At 40.1% G+C, this 22,660-nt stretch overlaps 1 pseudogene; it reads right to left on the bottom strand.

Annotated features, from left to right (window-relative positions):
- Positions 1 to 17,262: 17,262 nt before the first annotated feature.
- On the bottom strand, positions 17,263 to 18,229 carry LOC125930964 (olfactory receptor 7A17-like; annotated as a pseudogene).
- Positions 18,230 to 22,660: the final 4,431 nt, after the last annotated feature.

The raw sequence follows: 22,660 nt of genomic DNA, 5'->3' as shown, positions 1-22,660 counted from the left end.
TGACAGCGAGGGACGTAATCAGCACAGATACAACAGGAAGTCTGAACAGAATTTAGAATCATGATAATAAGAGCACTAGCTGAGGTTGAAAAAGCATAGAATCTCTTTCTGTGAAGACAAAAGAAGTACAAGCTATCCAGGATGAAATAAAAAATGCTATACCAGAGATGGAATCTCGAATGGAAGCCATGGTGGTGAGGTTGGATGAAGCAGAGCAGCGAATCAGTTACAGAGAAGACAAATTTATGGAGAATAAGGAAGCAGAAAAAAAGAAGGAAACTGAGGCAAAAGAGTAGGATATAATATTAGATAACTCAATGACTCATTAAAAAGGAACAACATCCAAATCATAGGGGTCTCAGAAGATGAAGAGAGAGGAAAAGGGGTAGAAGGCTGATGTGAGCAAATCATAGTGGAAAATTTTCCTAATCTTGGAAAAGACACAGACATCAAAATCCAGGAATCACAGAGAACTCCCATTAGATTCAACAAAAACTGGCCATCAAGATTATCATAGTCAAGTTCACAAATTTCTCAGACAAGGAAAGAATCATGAAAGCACCAAGGGGGAAGAAAGGCCTTAACCTACAAGGGAAGACAGTTCAGGTTAAAAGCAGACCTATTCACAGAAACTTGGCAGCCAAGAAAAGAGCAGAAGGGTATATTCAATGTGCTGAATCCAAAAATATGCAATCAAGAACTCTTTATCCAGCAAGGCTGTCATTCAAAATAAGAGGTGAGATTAAAAAAAAAATGTTCCCCAGAGAAACAAAAGCTAAAGGAGTTAATGACCACTAAACCAGCTCAGCAAGAAATGTTTGGGAGATTCTCTGAGGAGAGAAAAGCAAAAAAAGAAGAAAAAAAAAAGCAACAAAGACTAGAAAGGACCAGACAACACCACCAGAAACTCCAACTCTGCAGGCAACATGTTGAAACAAATTCATACCTTTCAGTACTCACTCTAAATGTCAATAGACTAAACACTCCAATCAAAGGACACAGGATAACAGAATGGATAAGAAAATAAGATCCATCTATACGCTGTTTACAAGAGACCCATTGTTGACCTAAAGAAACCTTCAGATTGAAAGTAAGTGGATGAAGAACCATCTATCATGCTAATGATCTCCAAACGAAAGCTAGAGTAGCCATACTTATATCAGACAACCTAGATTTTAAAAGAAAGACTGTAGCAAGAGAAGAAGAAGGGCATTATATCATAATTAAGGGGTTATCCATGAAGCAGATCTAACAACTATAAACATGTATGCCTCAACCGTGGAAATACCCAAATATATAAATCAATTAATCACAAATATAAAGCAACTCATTGATAATAACACCATAATAGTAGAGGACTTCAACCCCCCACTTACAACAGTGGACAGATCATCTAAACACAAAATCAGCAAGGAAACAGTGGCTTTGATTGACACACTGGACTGCATGGACTGAACAGATATATGCAGAACATTTCATCCTAAAGCACCAGAATACACATTCGTCTCAAGCGAACATTCTCCAGAATAGATCATATGCTGGGACACAAATCAGCTCTCAACAATTACAAGATCGAGATCATAACATGCATATTTTCACATCACAATGCTATGAAACTCGAAATCAACCACAAGAAAAAATTTGGAAAGGCAACAAATACTTGGAGACTAAAGAGTAACCTAATAAAGAATGAGTGGGCTAACAAAGAGGTGAAAGAGGAAATTAAAAAGGACATGGAAGCCAATGAAAATGATAACATCACAGCCCAAAACTTCTGGGACACAGGAAAGACAGTCATAAAAGGGAAGTATATAGCAATCCAGGCCATCTATAGAAGGAAGAAAGGTCTCAGATACACAACCTAACCTTACACCATAAAGGGATGGAAAAAAAACAGCAAATGAGAGATGGGTAATTAATAAGTTTAAAGGAGAAATCAATGCTACTGAAACAAAAATAAACAAATGAAAATAGAACAGATCAAAGGAACCAGGAACTGGTTCTTTGAAAGATTAACAACATTGATAAGCCCCTAGCCAGTTTGATCAAAAACAAAAAGGAAAGGACCCAAATAAATAAAATCAAGAATGAAAGAGCAGAGATTAAAACCAGCACTGCAGAAATACAAACAAAAATAAGAGAATATTATGAGCAAGTATAGGTCTACATATTGGGCAATGTGGAAGAAATGGACAAATTCCTAGAAACGTATAAGCTACCAAAACTGAAACCAGAAGAAATGGAAAATTTAAACAGACCCATAACCATTGAAGAAATTGAATTAGTAATCAAAATTCTCCCAAACAACAAGAGCCAGGGCCAGATGGCTTTCCAGGGGAATTCTAAAAAACATTTAAAAAAGAGGTAAGAGCTATTCTTTCAAAGCTGTTCCAAAAAACAGAAATGGAAGCAAAACTTCCAAACTCATTCTATGAAGCTAGCATTACTTTGATTCCAACACCAGACAAAAACCCCACTAAACAGAACTATAGACCAATTTCCCTGATGAACAGGGACACAAAAATCCTCAACAAGCATTTGACAAAATACAGCATCCTTTCTCGATAAAAACCCTCAAGAAAGTAGGGATAGAAGGATCATACCTCAAGATCAAAAGCCATATGAAAGACCCATTGCTAATATGATCAATGGGTAAAAGCTGAGAGATTTCCCCCTAATGTCAGGAACGTAACAGGGAAGTCCATGCTCGCCACTGCTATTTAACGTAGTGTTGGCAGTCTAGCCTCAGTAATCAACAACATACAGGAATAAAAGCATCCAAATTGGCAAGGTGGAGTTCAAAGTTTTACTCGTCACAGATGACGTGATAGTCTATATGGAAAACCCAAAAGATTCCACCAAAATGCCACTAGAACTGATCCGTGAATTCAGCAAAGTCGCAGGATATAAAATCAATGCACAGAAATCGGTTATACACCAATAATGAAGCAACAAGACAGAGAAAACAATGAATCGATCCCATTTACAGTTGCACCAAAAAACATGAAATACCTAGGAATAAGCCTAACCAAAGAGGTGAAAAATCTATACACTGAAACCTACAGAAAGCTTATGAATGAAATTGAAGAAGACACAAAGAAATGGAAAAATATTCCATGGTCCTGCATAGGAAGAACAAATATTGTTAAAATGTCAATACTACCCAAGGCAATCTCCATATTCACTGCAGTCCCTATAAAAATAACACCAGCATTCTTCAGACCTAGAAACAACAATCCTAAAATTTGTATGGACCCAAAAAAGACTCTGAATAGCCAAAGCAATCCTGAAAAAGAAAACCAAAGCTGTAGGCATCATAATCCCGGACTTCAAGATGTATTGCAAAGCTGTAATCATCAAGACAGTATGGTACTGGCACAAAAACTGACACTCAGAAAAAGGAACAGAATAGAGAACCTACAAATGGACCCACAAATGTATGGTCAACTAATCTTTGACAAAACAGGAAAGAATATCCAAAGGAATATGGGGCGCCTGGGTGGCGCCGTCGGTTAAGCGTCCGACTTCAGCCAGGTCACGATCTCGCGGTCCGTGAGTTCGAGCCCCGCGTCGGGCTCTGGGCTGATGGCTCGGAGCCTGGAGCCTGTTTCCGATTCTGTGCCTCCCTCTCTCTCTGCCCCTCCCCCGTTCATGCTCTGTCTCTCTCTGTCCCAAAAATAAATAAAAAACGTTGAAAAAAAATTTTTTTCAAAGGAATAAACACAGTCTCTTCAGCAAATGATGCTAGGAAAACTGGACAGCCACAGGCAGAAAAAATGAACCTCGACCACTTTCTTACACCAGACACAAAAAAAACTCAAAATTGATGAAAGACCTAAATGTAAAACAGGAAGCCATCAAAATCCTCGAGGAGAAAGCAGGCAAAAACCTCTTTGACCTCAGCCACAGCAACTTCTTATTCAACACGTCTCCGGAGGCAGAGCAAACAAAAGCAAACATGAACTATTGGGACCTCATCAAAATCAAAAGCTTCTGCACAGCAAAGGAAACAATCAGCAAAACTAAAAGTCAAACAATGGAATGGGAGAAAATATTTGCAAAGGACATATCAGATAAAGGTTAGTATCCAAAATCTATAAAGAACTTATCAAACTCAACACCTGAAAAACAAATAATCCAGTGAAGAAATGGGCAAAAGACACAAATAGACACTTCTCCAAAGAAGACGTCCAGATGGCCAACAGACACATAAAAAATGCTCCACATCACTCATCATCAGAGAAATACACATCAAAACCGCAGTGAGATACCACCTCACACCAGGCAGAATGGCTACATTTACAACTCAGGCAACAACACATGTTGGTGAGAATGCAATGAAAGAAAGTTTCTTTTGCATTGCTGGTGGGAATGTGAATTGGTGCAGCCACTCTGGAAAACAATATGGGAACTCCTCAAAAAATTAAAAATAGAACTACCCTATAAGCCAGCAATTGCACTCCTAGGTATTGATCCAAGGGATACAGCTGAGCTGTTTCAAAGGGGCACATGCACCCCAATTTTTATAGCAGCACTATCGACGATAACCAAAGTATGGAAGAGACCAAATGTCCATCAATGGACGAATGGATAAAGAAGGTGTGGTATATATACACAAAGGAGTACTACGTGACAACAGAAAAACTGAAATCTTGCGATTTGCAACTACGTGGATGGAACGAGAGGGCATTATGCTAAGTGAAATTAGCCAGTCAGAGAAAGACAAATATCATACAACTACACTCATATGAGGAATTTAAGATACAAACAAGATTAACATAAGGGAAGGGAAGCAAAAATAATATAAAAGCATGGAGGGGACAAAACATAAGAGACTCTTTTTAAAATTTTTTTAAATGTTTTTACTTATTTTTGAAGGAGAGAGAGACAGAGCATGAGGAGGGGACGGGCAAAGAGAGAGGGAGACACAGAATCTGAAGCAGGCTCCAGGCTCTGAGCTGTCAGCACAGAGCCCGATGTGGGGCTTGAACTCACAAACTGTGAGATCATGGCCTGAGCCGAAGTCGGGCGCTTAACTGACTGAGCCACCCAGGTGCCCCATAAGAGACTGTTAAATACAAAGAATAAACTGAGGGTGGCTGGAGGGGTTGTGGTGGGGGGATAGGCTAATTGGGTAGGAGGCATTAGGGAAGACACTTGTTGGGATGAGCACTGGGTGTTATACATAGGGGATGAATCACTAGAATCTACTAAAACCATTATAGCATTATATGCTAACTAACTTGCATGTAACTTAAAAAATAAAATAAAATAAAATTCAGCCAAAGGACACTACAGTTCAGCGTCTTTTTTACATGTATATGTTATATATGGTGTCTGTCCACAACAGGATACATCTTATGTAATATATAAAAATGGAACATAAATCATTCGCACATAATTCTCTGTCTTTCTCTCTATCTTTATGTCTACAGTTGGTCTAAATGCTGCATTTTCTATTGCATAAGACAGGTTCAGCTTGCTATTTAAGGTTTATGGGTGTGTACTTCACTGATAAATTCTCTCTGTCCTGTACACGTGCGCGCGTGCACACACACACACACACACACACACACGGAGACAGAGAGAGAGTTCTCCATTACTGTGGTACTGTGTACTCTTGTAGCTGAAGAAACATCTTTTAGAAAGCAGGGGACAGGCTACACCATAAGTCAAACAGAGTCTTTCTCCTAGCAGAATTGCAGTTTATGATATTAGACTTTCCAGCGGAGTAGTCATGGCTAAGGATCACAAGAACCACACAGAGTTAGAAGAATTACCATCAGTCTTTCTCAGTCTCTTCCCAAAAATTTCAAAGGGGAAACACTTCTTCCTTTATTCCATCAGGCCAGCATTGCACTGATTCCAAAACCACGAAAAGGCATTGCAAGAAAAGAAAAGTACAGAACAGTATTCCCAAGGAATGTTGACGCGAAAATTTTTGACTAAGTGTTACCAATGCCAGCCTTGCAGCCTTTTGATCATGGTGTAGAAAAGGGTTGTGCATCATGATCAAATGGCATTTATTCCAGGAAGGCAAGAATGGTTTAACTAATAAAACCCCCTCAGTATAATACACCACATTAACAGAATGAAGGATAAAAGCACACGAGTATCTCAACAGATGGCACATAAAACATGACAAAATGGAGCGTTCCCTGATAGTAACAACACTCAAAAAACTAAGAACAGAAGGAAACTTCCACAACACGAAAGAGGTCATATATGAAAACCCACCTCTAAAATCATTCTCCAGAGGGAAACACTGAGAACACCCCCTAAGATGATGCAAGACAAGCATGTCTGCTTTCATACCTCTCATGCAACATAGCTTTGCAACTTCCAGACAGAGCAACTAGCCAAAACAATAAAAAAGAAAAGAAAAAAAGAAGAAGGAAATAAAAGGCATTAAACTTAGAATGGAAGAAGTAATATGAGTCCCCCAGACCAGAGACCTGGCCCCTCTCACTCCCACGGTACTAGTTCTATCCCTTACTTCACTCACATTCTGAACTCAGCAATCGTTTTTTCCTCACAATAACCTGGGTCACTTTTCCACGGGCCGGTCCTGTGCCTACCGCCCCTGACATGGAACCTGAACTTACTCTTCACTAACTACAGAAGGAAACTGCAACCCTCAGGCCAAAGTGTCACTTTCTTTAGTAATCTGACTGTTGCCTACCCAGCCAGGCCACTGTGGCTTCGTTTTGCAGAACCCGCAGCCCCTGCTTCTGATGGCTGGTGAGACAGTAAGAAGTATTTCCAATCCCAGCAGCACAACTTCTGCTCCACTGAATCCCTAAATTTTCCTCCTCTGCTGGCTCTTCCTGGACTGCACACCCCTTCTCCTCATGGGAAGACCCCTACACCGCCTCCATGTCTCAGCACCGAGAAGCTGCTCTGGGAAGCCCTCACTAACTCCCACCAAAGAGTCCTCTTTTCAAGAACAAATAAAATAAAGGGCCAATTTTGGAGGATCTACTTCACCAGATTTCAGTGCCACCTCACATTAATACGTTTATTTATGTATTTTTGCCTCTTTCATTCTCTTGATACAGTGAGTACCTTGACAGAACAAACACTGTCTTGGTCATTTATGTATTCATAAAATGCTGAAAACAACGTTTGTTGAATGACTGCAATTAACAAATGGTTGAAAAATGATAGATAGTCATTCCCAACAATGGAAGGACTGGCAAAGAAAATGGAGGAAAGGCCGTTGAGAAATGAAGGCCCATTGATGAAGCACTCACCTTGGAGGAGACAGATCAGGGAGAAATGGTTTAGTGTATCCAGAGTTTCCCTCCACAATCAAAGTCTTAAGGGCTTGACATCACTAAACTCTCCTTAACTTATTGTCCCTGTTGATGCTCCCAAAATAACTACCGACACAAGGGTTCCTTCTTACCATAACACATTTCCCCAGCACTTCTGAAGATGCCACGGCTCACCCAGATGTTAGCACAGAACAGCGTGAAATCAATAACCCAGTCTCTCCCATGGTTGACTGATGCAGCTGGAAGTTATGTCGCCAGGAAGGGAAGAGACATGGCCCCACCCAGAAAGGCTCTAAAGCACAGCTATGTGCTCATATCACCTGAGGTTACAAGAGTCGAGTTCATTGGTGCAGAAAGGCATTTTAATTTCTGTAGCCATAGGGAATGAATTCCCATGAGTCTCATTAATGAAATATTCTGTTGTCTCTCTTCCCTTTAGGAGACTTGGGTCTCTAGAGCTAGGAGAGAAAAATAGAAAGCAAACTTGTCCCGCTGTTGGTATTGGGACACAGACTTGGCATTCCGGATTGTCTCTTATCACATTTATTCTCTTATCCCAGAAGTTGCCCTGTCTTTACAGGTTCTCACTAATAAGTCAGAGTTTCCCATAGTAACTATTCAATTCTGGTTTTGGAGAATTCTGTATCCCCTTAATCTTCTTTCTCCCATCCATACCTGTTCTTTTGGCTCACCATCCTGCAGCCCCCAGCCCCCACAGTGATTCTCCTTTTTTCCTGCTTCTCATTCTCCTTCAACGTGGGCAATATCTATTTAACATCACTCAATGATTTGCTTCTTTGGGCATCCTCTAAACCCCTCATTAGCATTTGTGATATAGTAGGCACTAAGCAATGTGGTGGGAAGGAAGAAAAGTGTGAGAATGGTCCTTTATCTTGAGGGGCTCACAGTCTCAACAGGGTAAGAGACATAAAAATAAATGCAATCGTGCCATTTGCAGTGACATGGATGGTGCTAGAATGTATCATGCTAACTGAGATTAAGTCAATCAGAGAAGGACAAATACCATATGATTTCACTCATATTGAAAGTGAATTAACAAAACAAATGAACATATATGAAGGGTGAAAGAGGAGAGAGGGAAAGAAACCATAAGAGACTCTTAACAATAGACAGATGGAGAAAAATGGGAGGGAGATGGGCTAGATGAGTGTTGGGTGTTAAGAAGGGCACTTGTGATGAGCACTGGGTGTTGTATGTAAGTGATGAATTACTGAACTCTCCTCCCAAAACTAATATTTCACTGTATGTTACCTACCTAAAACACAAATTTAAAAATAAAATGAAAAATACATGAATGCACTACCCTGAAGGGGCACTGACACATCAGAAAAAGAATACAACCCTAGTCAACTTTTCCAGAAGAGTTGAGTGAAGGCCACACAAACAAGCTTCTCTTTGTCCCAACTCTTGATGAGGGAGAAGGGGATAAGGCACTCCAAGAGGAAGTATCTGGGCAGCCAATGTGGGAAATACTTCATACTTGCTGGCCAATAATCAGGGGGCAAGTATGACAATTCAAACATGACCCTGAGCAGTTAGACAGCCTGCAGAGAACAGAGATGCTGATATTTTAGCTACAGGTTTGACACGTACTTATGAAAACAGTGGAGTTTCAGTGTGGATTTCATGATGCGATGTCAGGATCAAGTTCTCCCTGTGGAAAACTCATCATGCAATCATGTTAGACACAGACCCTTGTTACTACAATTGTCAAAGAACACTGTAGATGAAAAAATAGAGAATAAATGGACATTTTTAAATGGCAAAAAAGTAACATTTAAATATTGTGTAAGTTTGCAACTTGGATGGACCTAGAGGTATAGTGCTGAGTGAAATGAGCCAGTCAGAGAAAGACAAATACCCTTTGATGTCACTCATCTGGGGAACTTAAGAAATAAAACGCAGGACCAAATAAGGAAAAGACAGACAAAAAAACCAGATTCTTAAACACAGAGAACAAACTGGTGGTTGCCAGAGAGAATGTGGGTGAGGATGGGTAAGATAGATAAAGGGTATTAAGAGTACGCTTATGTCCATGAGCTCTGAACAGTGTATAGAATTGTTAAGCATTACGTTGTACACATCAAATGAATATAACACTGTAGGTAAATTATACTTCAATAAAAACAATGGCTGGGGAAAGGTGAAAATACGATTTTCAGAGCTACCTCATTCTAATTTCAAACTGATCTTTTTTCAACAACAACAAAAACAGAAATATAACTCAATGGAATAGGAGGGAGCCCAGAAATAAACGCAAATATTATGACTGAATGATTTTTGGCAAGAGTGGCAGAATAGACAGCCCTTCCAAGATGGTGATGGAAAACTTGGATAACCACATGCTTAAAGATGAAGCTGGCCCTTTCATCTACATCTACCAACATGACTCCAAATGGATCACAGACTGAAGTATAAGAGATAAAACTGTAAGCACTTAGAGGAAAATACAGAGGTCCATCTATATGCCACTGGATTTGACAAAGATTTCCTGGATACAACACCAAATACACAGGCAACTAGAGAAAAATTTGCTTTGGCAAAATGAACAATATTTGTGCATCGAAGGGCACTATTTTCCAAGTGAAAAGACACACCACAAAATGGAGAAAAGATTGGCAAATCACATGCCTGATAATAGATTATTATCCAAAATTAATATCCAAATGGAAAAGAATTTCAAAACTTCCACAGCAAAAAAAAAAAACCAAATAACTCAATTTATTTTATTTTTTTTCAATATATGAAGTTTATTGTCAAATTGGTTTCCATACAACACCCAGTGCTCATCCCAACAGGTGCCCTCCTCAATACCCATCACCCACCCTCCCCTCCCTCCCACTCCCCATCAACCCTCAGTTTGGTCTCAGTTTTTAAGAGTCTCTTATGCTTTGGATCTCTCCCACTCTAATCTCTTTTTTTTTTTTCCTTCCCCTCCCCCATGGGTTTCTGTTAAGTTTCTCAGGATCCACATATGAGTGAAAACATATGGTATCTGTCTTTCTCTGTATGGCTTATTTCACTTAGCATCACACTCTCCAGTTCTATCCATGTTGCTACAAAGGGCCATATTTCGTTCTTTCTCATTGCCATGTAGTACCATTGTGTATATAAACCACAATTTCTTTATCCATTCATCAGTTGATGGACATTTAGGCTCTTTACACAATTTGGCTATTGTTGAGAGTGCTGCTATAAACATTGGGGTACAAGTGCCCCTATGCATCAGCACTCCTGTATCCCTTGGGTAAATTCTTAGCAGTGCTCCAAATAACTCAATTTAAAAACAGCTATGCTTTTATTTAAATCCCAGTTACATAACATACAATGTAATATTAGATTCAGGTGATTCAACACTTCCATAATAAAAACTTTTTTAAAAAGATATTTAAGGGCGCCTGGGTGGCTCAGTCAGTTAAGCAACCAACTTCGGCTCGGTTTATGATCTCGCAGTTTGTGAGTTTGAGCCCCGCGTCGGGCTCTGTGCTGACAGCTCAGAGCCTGGAGCCTGCTTCGGATTCTGTGTCTCCCCCTCTCTCTGCCCCTCCCCTGCTCATGCTCTGTGTCTCTCTGTCTCTCAATAATAAATAAATGTTTAAAAAATTTTTAAATAAAAATAAAAAATAATAAAAAGATGTTTAAAAAATAAAAGAAACAATTTCTGTTGGTGACGATTTGGAGAAAAAAGTAACCCTCCAATACTGTTGGTGGGAATCAAAACTGGAACCCGCCACTGTGGAAAAGAGTATGGAGATTCCTCAAAAGTATAAATAGAGCTTCTCTACAATCCCATAAATGCACTATCAGCTTATTACCCCCCAAAATACAAAATCACGAATTAAAAGGGATACATACCCCTTTGTTTAGTGTAGCATCATTTACAATAACCAAATTGTGGGAACAGCCCAAGTGTCCACCAATAGATGAATGAATAAAGAAGATGTGGGACATACACACACACAATGACATATTATTCACCCAATGAAAGGGAATGAAATCTTGCCAATTGCAATAACACTGATGGAGCTAAAGGGTATTATGCTAAGCAAAAGAAGTCAGTCAGAGAAAGACGAATGCCATATGACTTCATTCCTGTGTGGAATTTAAGAAAGAATACAAATGAGCAAAGGAAAAAAAAAGAGAAGCAAACCAAACATCAGACTCTTAACCACAGAGAACAAACTGATGGTTACCAAAGGGGAGGTGTGGGGGAGGATTGTGATGGGGACTAAGGAGCGCAGTTGTGGTGAGCACCAGGTATGGTATGGAAGGGTTGAATCACTGTGTTGTACACCTGAAAGTGAGGTTACACTGCATGCTAACTATACTGGAATTAAAATGTAAACATAAATTTTAAAACAAAATTAATGATAAAAAAAAAGAACAGGCAATGGACTCAAACAGGCATTTCTCCAAAGACTATATAAGAATGGCTACTGAGCGTGGGAAAGATGTACAACATGACTAATCAAGAGGGAAATGCAAATCAAAACCATAACGTGATACCACGTCACACACACTAGGATGGCTATTTAATTTTTTTTAATATATGAAATTTATTGTCAAATTGGTTTCCATACAACAGCCAGTGCTCATCCCAAAAGATGCCCTCTTCAATGCCCATCACCTACCCTCCCTTCCCTCCCACCCCCCATCAGCCCTCAGTTTGTTCTCAGTTTTTAAGAGTCTCTTATGCTTTGGATCTCTCCCACTCTAATCTCTTTTTTTTTCCTTCCCCTCCCCCATGGGTTTCTGTTAAGTTTCTCAGGATCCACATAAGAGTGAAACCATGTGGTATCTGTCTTTCTCTGTATGGCTTATTTCACTTAGCATCACACTCTCCAGTTCCATCCACGTTGCTACAAAGGGCCATATTTCATTCTTTCTCATTGCCACGTAGTACTCCATTGTGTATATAAACCACAATTTCTTTATCCATTCATCAGTTGATGGACATTTAGGCTCTTTACACAATTTGGCTATTGTTCAGAGTGCTGCTATAAACATCGGGGTACAAGTGCCCCTATGCATCAGTACTCCTGTATCCCTTGGGTAAATTCCTAACAGTGCTATTGCTGGGTCATAGGGTAGGTCTATTTTTAATTTTTTGAGGAACCTCCACACTGTTTTCCAGAGTGGCTGCACCAGTTTGCATTCCCACCAACAGTGCAAGAGAGTTCCCATTTCTCCACATCCTCTCCAGCATCTATAGTCTCCTGATTTGTTCATTTTGGCCACTCTGACTGGCGTGAGGTGATATCTGAGTGTGGTTTTGATTTGTATTTCCCTGGTGAGGAGTGATGTTGAGCATCTTTTCATGTGCCTGTTGGCCATCTGGATGTCTTCTTTAGAGAAGTGTCTATTCATGTTTTCTGCCCATTTCTTCACTGGCTTATTTGTTTTTTGGGTGTGGAGTTTAGTGAGCTCTTTATAGATTTTGGATACTAGCCCTTTGTCTGATATGTCATTTGCAAATATCTTTTCCCATTCTATTGGTTGCCTTTTAGTTTTGTTGATTGTTTCCTTTGCTGTGCAGAAGCTTTTTATCTTCATGAAGTCCCAATAGTTCATTTTTGCTTTTAATTCCCTTGCGTTTGGGGATGTGTCAAGTAAGAAATTGCTGCGGCTGAGGTCAGAGAGGTCTTTTCCTGCTTTCTCCTCTAGGGTTTTGATGGTTTCCTGTCTCATATTCAGGTACTTTATCCATTTTGAGTTTATTTTTGTGAATGGTGTGAGAAAGTGGTCTAGTTTCAACCTTCTGCATGTTGCTGTCCCGTTCTCCCAGCACCATTTGTTAAAGAGACTGTCTTTTTTCCATTGGATGTTCTTTCCTGCTTTGTCAAAGATGAGTTGGCCATACTTTTGTGGGTCTAGTTCTGGGGTGTCTATTCTATTCCATTGGTCTATGTGTCTGTTTTTGTGCCAATACCATGCTGTCTTGATGATTACAGCTTTGTAGTAGAGGCTAACGTCTGGGATTGTGATGCCTCCCGCTTTGGTCTTCTTCAAAATTACTTTGGCTATTCGGGGCCTTTTGTGGTTCCATATGAATTTTAGTATTGCTTGTTCTAGCTTCAAGAAGAATGCTGCTGCAATTTTGATTGGGATTGCATTGAATGTGTAGATAGCTTTGGGTAGTATTGACATTTTAACAATATTTATTCTTCCAACCCATGAGCACAGAATGTCTTTCCATTTCTTTATATCTTCTTCAATTACCTGCATAAGCTTTCTATAGTTTTCAGCATACAGATCTTTTACATCTTTGGTTAGATTTATTCCTGGGTATTTTATGCTTCTTGGTGCCACTGTGAATGGGATCAGTTTCTTCATTTGTCTTTCTGTTGCTTCATTATTAGTGCATAAGAATGCAACTGATTTCTGCACATTGATTTTGTATCCTGCAACTTTGCTGAATTCATGCATCAGTTCTAGCAGACTTTTGGTGGAGTCTATCGGATTTTCCATGTATAATATCATGTCATCTGCAAAAAGCGAAAGCTTGACTTCATCTTTGCCAATTTTGATGCCTTTGATTTCCTTTTGTTGTCTGATTGCTGATGCTAGAACTTCCAGCACTATGTTAAACAACAGCGGTGACAGTGGGCATCCCTGTCGTGTTCCTGATCTCAGGGGAAAAGCTCTCAGTTTTTCCCCGTTGAGGATGATATAAGCTGTGGGCTTTTCATAAATGGCTTTTATGATGTTTAAGCATGTTCCTTCTATCCCGACTTTCTCGAGAGTTTTTATTAAGAAAGGATGCTGAATGTTGTCAAATGCTTTTTCTGCATCGATTGACAGGATCATATGGTTCTTCTCTTTTCTTTTATTAATGTCATGTATCACGTTGATCGATTTGCGAATGTTGAACCAGCCCTGCATCCCAGGAATGAATCCCACTTGATCGTGGTGAATAATTCTTTTTATAAGCCATTGAATTCGATTTGCTAGTATCTTATTGAGAATTTTTGCATCCATATTCATCAGGGATATTGGCCTGTAGTTCTCTTTTTTTGCTGGGTCTCTGTCCGGTTTAGGAATCAAAGTAATACTGGCTTCATAGAATGAGTCTGGAAGTTTTCCTTCCCTTTCTATTTCTTGGAATAGCTTGAGAAGGAAAGGTATTATCTCTGCTTTAAACGTCTGGTAGAGCTCCCCAGGGAAGCCATAGGATGGCTATTCTAAATACTAACCCAGAAGCCATGTGTCGGCGAGGATACGGAGAAATTGGAACACTGTGGTGCTTTGCTGATAAATAACTAAAGTGTGGCACAGCTGCTGGAGGAAACAGTGTGCCAGTTCATCAAAATATAAACGTAGAAATATTACTTGAGCCAGTAGTTTCACATCTGGTTATATATCCACTTATACGCCTCAAGAAAAAGGTAAAGCAGTGACTAGAAAAGATTTTTGAACCGCTGTTCATACGGCTCTACTTACAGTAGCCAAAATGCAGCGACAACCTGAATGTCCATCAACAAACTCATGAATGAACAAAGCGGGGTGAGCACATAGAGTGAAACATCATTCGGCCTTTAAAATGAATGGAACTCTGACACAGGCTACAACACGGATGAACTGTGCAAACACAATGCTAAGTGAATGTAGCCAGACACAAAAGGACTAATATTATACAATTACATCTATATGAGGTACTAAAGTACTCAGCTTTAGAGAGAGAATTTAAGATGGTGGGAGACAAGGACTGGGTAGAGGGACAATGGGGAGTTAATATTTCATAGGGACAAAGGTTAGGTCTGAGACCACGAGGAAGTTCTGGAGATGGATAGAGGTGGTGATTGCACAATGGTGAGAAAGTACTTAATGCCACATAAATGTATTTCAAAATGTTTGAAATAATAAATTTTATATGTATTTTACCATGAGAAAAAAAAATAGTGACATGCTCTAAAAGAATTTCAGTGCCATAAATAGGTTAATATGATGTCGAGGAAGGAATCCAAAGTGCAGGGAGACAAGGGTGATGTGATGGGTTTATCTTGTGTGATTCAATACCTCAACCACAAAGTGTACCCAAAATAAGGGTTCGGAGAACATAAAATTCGTAAGGTCATTGAGAAATACCTTGCTGAGGGCTGTAATGTCTTTCTTGACAAGCTCTACAGAGCTTCTGCCCCGCATGACAGACTTACCATGGACATGCTGAATATAAAATCCCTTCTCCTATGTTCAGCCCTTTCTGAACTGCCAGAGGCCACGTCAGCAGTCCCAAACCATCTAAGGTATGGTATTCATAGTGCATGTAAGAGCTAATCATTCTCATCCAAATTGGTTAAGCTACAGGGATTTCTGTAAATGGCAAATTCATCATGGTGTCTTCATGAACCAAAAATGATGGGCAGCTCAATAAGAATTCATCCAATTTGAGTAGTCAAAAAAAATTAAAAATGTAAAAGCCCTCCAGTTCTCATGAAGAAAACTTGACCTGAATCACCGCAATGAAGGGTCATAATGTCTACTTGACTCTCAGAGCTGAGACACTTTACTGACTCAGATCCTCAATTGATGGAACCAGTTGCCCCTGAGTGAAGACTATAAAATGACAACAAATGCTTTACGTTTTCCTCCAAACCCAACCCAAAAGCTTGGAAGTGATATTGCTAGCCAGTTTATGATGGTTCATGAGGACTGTGGTCTGAACTAAAATTGGTAGCTTGAAACTGGGCAAGATGAGGGGCGCCTGGGTGGCTCAGTCGGTTAGGCGGCCGACTTCGGCTCAGGTCACCATCTCACGGTCTGTGAGTTCGAGCCCCGCGTCGGGCTCTGTGCTGATGGCTCGGAGCCTGGAGCCTGCTTCCGATTCTGTGTCTCCCTCTCTCTCTGACCTTCCCCCATTCATGCTCTGCCTCTCTCTGTCTCAAAAATAAATAAACGTTAAAAAAAATTAAAAAAAAAAAAAGAAACTGGGCAAGATGAGGGTAATTATACCATGGAAATTGCAAATGCTACAAGCAAGCTCTCTTCTTCATCCGATTTTTCTTATTTTCTTCTCTCTTCTTACTTCTTCTCTTTTGTTTTCTCTTTGCTTTTGAGCGAGAGCTCCCTAAACATTTATTTGAATACTAGTGTGCAAAAGGACCTGTGAACTTTTACAAACCAAAGTGGTGGCTTCCGGGAGCAGGTGATGATGAGACATTTGTCTTACTCTGTCTCATAAAGCACGGGTTAGGTCCATAATCATATCTTGCTACTAGTACCTGATTTCTGAGATGCTTGTTACAAAAATTTGGCTGGAAATAGGCAGAATATCCATACTGCTTTTGTGATCTGTGAAAGGGCTATTACGGTAGGAGGTGCTGAGGGAAATCGCCAGACAGTGTTGCTGCTACCTGCCAAAATACTAAAAGAAAAGCCATAACGCATCCCTGGGATAACCACCAAGAGTGACACCATTGATGCCTGAAAAACCAGGAGTTGTAATTTCTATTACCTACACACTTCATGGATGTTTTGGACTGTGCAAGGGAAAATTAGATACTGCATGGTGAATGCAGAGTATTGTGAATGTCATCACACGGGGTTCCAGGCCTCTGCTGATGCAGATATGATCTCTTTCCAGGATAGATTGACATAAACCTCAAAAACTGGTGTATACTCTCTGATAACTTAAATGATTTTTCTCCCAAAGCAGAATACTCTAATGAATAGCTGCTTTCATCTCAGAGAGGACAGATTCCACATTTATTCCTCTGGGTCTTTCTATCACATTATAAGTATTCAATTTCCTATATTATTTATTTGCTGCTGAAAATCCACGCAATGGAATTTAATGAGAGATCTAAAATTTTATAAAGAAATGCAGAATAAATAGTTGCTGATTATGAATGAAAAGTTAAAGAACCCAAGTACTGTGGAAAGATAAACTGCAGACTGTCAATCTATGAACTCATACAAACATCATGATCTACATATTCCAGGGTTTTGAGCCCTGTTGCTCAAGTCTTTATCTTAAAGCAAAGAATCCTACATGCAGAGAATGTCCCTCTGCTAAAGAGCTTTCTTAGGGCTTGCTTGATGTCTCTGTTCCTCAGGCCATAGATGAAGAGGTTCAGCATGGGCGTCACCACCGTGCACATGACTGAGGCTATGGCACTTGTCCTGGAGTTTTGTGCAGCAGCAGAACTCAGATACACCCCAAGGCCTGTAGCATAGAACAAAGAGACCACTGAAAGGTGAGACCCACACGTGGAAAATGCTTTATACTTGCCACTCGCTGATGAAATTCTCAAAATGGAGGCTACAATCTTAGAGTAAGAATATAGGATACCAGCGATTGGAACAACACCCAGAAGTCCACTTGTGAGATAGGTCACCAGGACATTGAGGAACATATCAGAGCAAGCAAGTTGGATCACCTGCTTAAGTCCACAGAAAAAGTGAAGGATTTCCAGCTCTGTGCAAAAGGAGAGTCGCAAAATCAATAAGTCATGTAATAGAGAGTCAAGAACACTCAATACCTAGGATCCCAGGAGTGGGATGCCATAGAACTTGGGGTTCATGATGACCATGTAGTGCAGTGGCTGACATATGGCCACAAACTGGTCATAGGCCATCACGGTCAAGAGGAAGGTGTCTAATACTCCAAAAAGCATGAAAAAGTACATCTGGCTGAAACAACCTTTGTAGGAGATCGCTTTGCTCTGTGTCTGGATGTTCAGCAGCATCTTTGGGATGGTGGTGGAGGTGAAACAGATGTCTGAAAAGCACAGGTTGGAGAGGAAGAAGTACATGGGCGTGTGGAAGCGGGAGTCTGTGATAATGGCCAGGATCATGAGTAGGTTCCCAGTGAAGGTGACCAGGTACATGGACAGGAACGGCCAAAAGAGCAGTGACTGCAGTCCCCGCTCGTCTGACAGTCCCAGGAGGGGACTAAATTCAGAAATTCGGGTTTGGTTTTCTTGTTCCATGAAACTAAACTACAGAAATAGAAAGAAGAGCCTTTCAAATTTAGCCACAAACAGTAGTCAAGAAAGTAACAGAGAGGGAACCAAGGTGGCCTTCAGTAGGTGAATGGATAAATAAGCTGTCATGTACCCAGACAATGCAATGTTATTCTGTACTTGGAAGAAACACACCATCAAGCCATGAAAAGACATAGAGGAAACTTCAGTGCATATTACTAAGTGAAAGAAGTTTATCTGAAAAAGCTTCATACTGTATGATTCCAAAAACATGAAACTGTAGAAAAGGCAAAACTACGGAAAAGGAATAACAGGTATCAATGTGGCCAAAGGGTGCAGTGGGAGTGAGAGGGGTTAAGAGGCAGAGCACAAAGGGTTTTTAGGGCAGTGAAATACTCCATATGATACTATAAATATGGATACATGTTTGTTTTGTGCCAGTCTCAGTATATCATTTACCAACGTTGTGACTGGACCAGCCCTTATCATTCTTATGATGGTTGCAAGACACCCTCTGCAATAACCATCAGGAAACTCTGAAAAAAAAAATTACTGCTCATAGCTCCTGGGGCCACACAGTGAAGTCACAGAGAGACAGAGAGCGCACATGGACCTTGGGGTCTGCTTTTACTGGGGTGAGGGACTAGAGTTTCACTGGTTCACTCTTTATTTGTAAATTTAAAACTTAAGAGCAGGAATTAAAGCACAAAAGAGAAAAAGGAGAGAAAAGTCCCTTTCTAAATCAGCCAGATCCCTACAACAAAACAAAAAAATATGGGGCGCCTGGGTGGCTCAGTCAGTTAAGCGTCCAGCTTCAGCTCAGGTCATGATCTCACGGTTCATGAGTTTGAACCCCACGTCGGGCTCAGGGCTGACAGCTCGGAGCCTGGAGCCTGCTTCGGATTCTGGGTCTCCCTCTCTCTCCGTCCCTCCCCTGCTTGCGCTCTCTCTGTCTCTCAAAAATGAATACACATGAAAAAATATTTAAAAAATATATATCAGAATGGGGCACCCTGGTTCTTTATTTAATTACAGGGCTGGCGATGTGGGTTTTGTTTCTGAAATAGCCATGCTTGAGGTGGCTGCCTCAGCAACAGTCTGTTGCAATAACACTGCACGGTGACCGATAAGGACTACACTTACTGTGGTGAGTATTGAGCAATATCAAACATCGCTAAATCAATATGTTGTACAACAGAAACTAACGGAACATTGTGTGTTCATTATGCTTCAATTAAAAAAATGAAAGGAACTGAAGTCAGACACTCGCGTTACACAAAAGGAAAAACCAACCGTCAGGGCTCACACTACACGGTCATCGTACAGTTTCTCAAACCCATAGAACGTACAACACCAAGAGTAAACTGTAATATGAACTGTGGACCTTGGCTGGCTAAAGATGTGACGGTGTAGGTTCACTGACTGTAAGAAACGCACCACTCTTGTGGGCGGTGTTGATAATGAGGGTAGCTATGCCTCGTGAGAGAAGGGAATATAGGGGAAGTGTACCTTCCCCTCAATTTTGCTGTGAACCTAAAACTGCTCTGAAAAAAAAAGGCTTCATTTTTCAAAGCTTAAAAATAAACAGAAATTCTATGATTTTATTTTACACACCTTTAATTGGCTAATTTCTGTATATTATCCACAAATCTAGTTCCTTTTTATTTGGGGATTTGGGATTTCAAGGAATCCCAAATGCTCTCTCTCTCTTCTCTTTGATGCCGAAACTTATTAGCCACTCCTGCCCTTAATCCAAACATCTTTCCCAGGCATTATTTTCCTCTGCAAATCGCCTGAGGCTTTCCTTTGTCCATCGACAACTAGTTTTGACCAATTATTTTGTGCTTATTATTGTTGAAAGCACTGGGAATCAACAGTAAAATTAATTTTTAAGAATATTTGCCCCTTCAATTCCACGTATGAGTGAAATCATATGATATTTGTCTTTCTCTGGTTGACTTGTTTAGCTTAGCTTAATACGAAAAAATAAAATCTTTGCCCCTAACTAGTTTTATTCTAGGATATGTATGTGGCTGGAGGAAATAGAATATCAGTAAATAAGTAAATGACATTTCATGTGGAGATTATTATTATTAAGTAAACTAATACAGAATGATGAGATTGCAGAGTGGAGAAAAAAATCTTCTATACTCACTCCTTTCTTCTTTTTAGTTTTTATTTATTTATTTTCAGAGAGAGAGTGTGTACAAGCAGGGGAGGGGCAGGGAGAGAGGGAGAGAGATAGAGAATCCTAAACTCTGTGCTGACAGCACAGAGCCTGATGGGGGGCTCGAACTCACTAACCGTGAGGTCATGACCTGAGCTGAAATCAAGAGTCACATGCTTCACCAACCGAGCCACCCAGGTGCCCCTTGTATTCTCACTTCTAATTAGAGAACTTTGAGGGAAAAAACCTGGTCATTGGGATGAAGTGCAGGATTTACTTATGAGAAGAGCATGTAGAACAGAGAAATATTCAGGGCAAAGCCCCCAGTATGGGAGCATTCCTGTTATCACTGAGAAACAGAAAGGAGAGTGGTGTGACCAGAATGGGTACAGCAGGTATAAGGGTAGAAGGTAAAATAAGAGGGAGGAGGCCAGAACATTCAGATGCTGGGGAAAGCTCCTAACGTGTGAGATCTCACAGGTGTACTTTACATGTAACCGTTGTTAAATACAATGCCTTTAAGTACATATATTGTAAATCATATATATAAATGATACGTAACTTATCACTCCATACACTACAATTTATCTCCCTCAGTGTCCACTGTCTCTAAATTTTGCATTTTTGATTGTAGAACACAAATTCAGCATGGGATAGATGTTCAGCTTGTGTCCTCTTCAGTGAGAACTTCCTTTACTCCACCGACATGCATGCTCAGAGTCATGAACTGGGGTGTCATATCCTCCTATACCGGAAGCATAGCTGAATGGGCAGCAGAGGGCACTCTATAAGATAAGCCTATTAGCTCGCTTTCTTCGGAGAATTGAGTTTTGTAGTCAAGCATCCTAATGGGGTAGCCATGACTGTAGGGATCCCAAGAATGAGCCAGCTCTGAATCAGGGAATGTTTGTGGTGGTCTTCTGCTATGCACATGGAGAGGAAGAGAAAACTAGTCTACAGAGAGGGAGAGAAGAATGAAGTCGACAAAAGGGGGGAAGGAAAGAAAAGGCTGCATTCAATCGAGAGAGGGTGTAAAGGGAGAATCGACTTCTCTAGGTGCCAGTAAAATACTACACGTCCAAGTTATAGCCCCCAGAGTGTCCAGAAAAAAATAACAGTACTCTTAATACTCAACTAGATAAATATTTTTGATCTTTATGGCCCCAAAGGATTCATATCCTCACAGTATCATAATTTACAAATTAAGATCAATAAAAAATTGAAAATACAAATAGTAAAATTGACATAATTCAACAAAAATACTTTCAGTGATTTTTTTCAAAGTCCAATGAGCTGGGAAAGTAAATGTTTTGGTATGTGAAACCAAACTATTTTGATTGTTTAAAAACTGTTACTGAAATGCTAGTAAATTCTAGCAAACCTTTAAGGAAGAAGTTATACCAATCCTCCATAATACTTCCAAAAAATAGAAGCAGTCAGAGTACTTCCTAACTCATTTGGTAAAGCCAGCATTAACTAACATCGGAACTAAAGACATTACAAGACAGGAACATTACAGGCCAATCTCTCTCATGAAAATAGATGCAAAATCCTTAACAAAATATTAGTAAAGCAAAATCAACAATGTAAAGAAATGATATGACACGAAGACCAAATGAAATTTATTCCAGATATGCAAGATTGGTTCAATATTTGAAAGCCATCTGTGCCTAGAGTTAACAATACACTATTTCATACTTAAAAATGTATTCATAGCTGGGGAGCCTGGGTGGCTCAGTTGGTTAAGTGTCAACTTCGGCTCAGGTCATGATCTCACGGTGTGTGGGTTTGAGCCCCACGTCGAGCTCTGTGCAGACAGCTCGGAGCCTGCTTCAGATTCTGTGTCTCCCCTCTCTCTGCCCCTCCCATGCTCATGCTCTCTCTCTGTCTCTCAATAATAAATAAACATTAAAAAAAATTAATGTATTCATAGAATAATACTCTAGCTCCATCCATGCTGTTGCTTATGCTAAACAAAGTCAGTCAGTCAAAGAAAGACAAATACCATATGATTTCACTCATATGTAGACTTTGAGAAACTAAACAAATGAGCAAAAGTGGGGGGCAGAAGGGGAGAGGCAAACCAAGAAACATACTCTTAACTATAGAGAACAAACTGATGGTTGCCAGAGGGAAGGTGGGTGAGGAATGAGTGAACTAGCTGGTGGGGATTAAGGAGTTCACTTGTGATGAGCCCCAGGTGTTGTAGGGAAGGGCTGAATCACTAAATTCTACTCTTGGAACTAATATTACATTGTAGGTTAAACTAACTG

This window comes from Panthera uncia, chromosome A2 (assembly GCF_023721935.1).
Source record: "Panthera uncia isolate 11264 chromosome A2, Puncia_PCG_1.0, whole genome shotgun sequence".
Classification (NCBI taxonomy): Eukaryota; Metazoa; Chordata; class Mammalia; order Carnivora; family Felidae; genus Panthera; species Panthera uncia.
The sequence above is the reverse complement of the archived record's forward strand: the minus strand, read 5'-3'. Positions and strand labels throughout refer to the sequence as shown.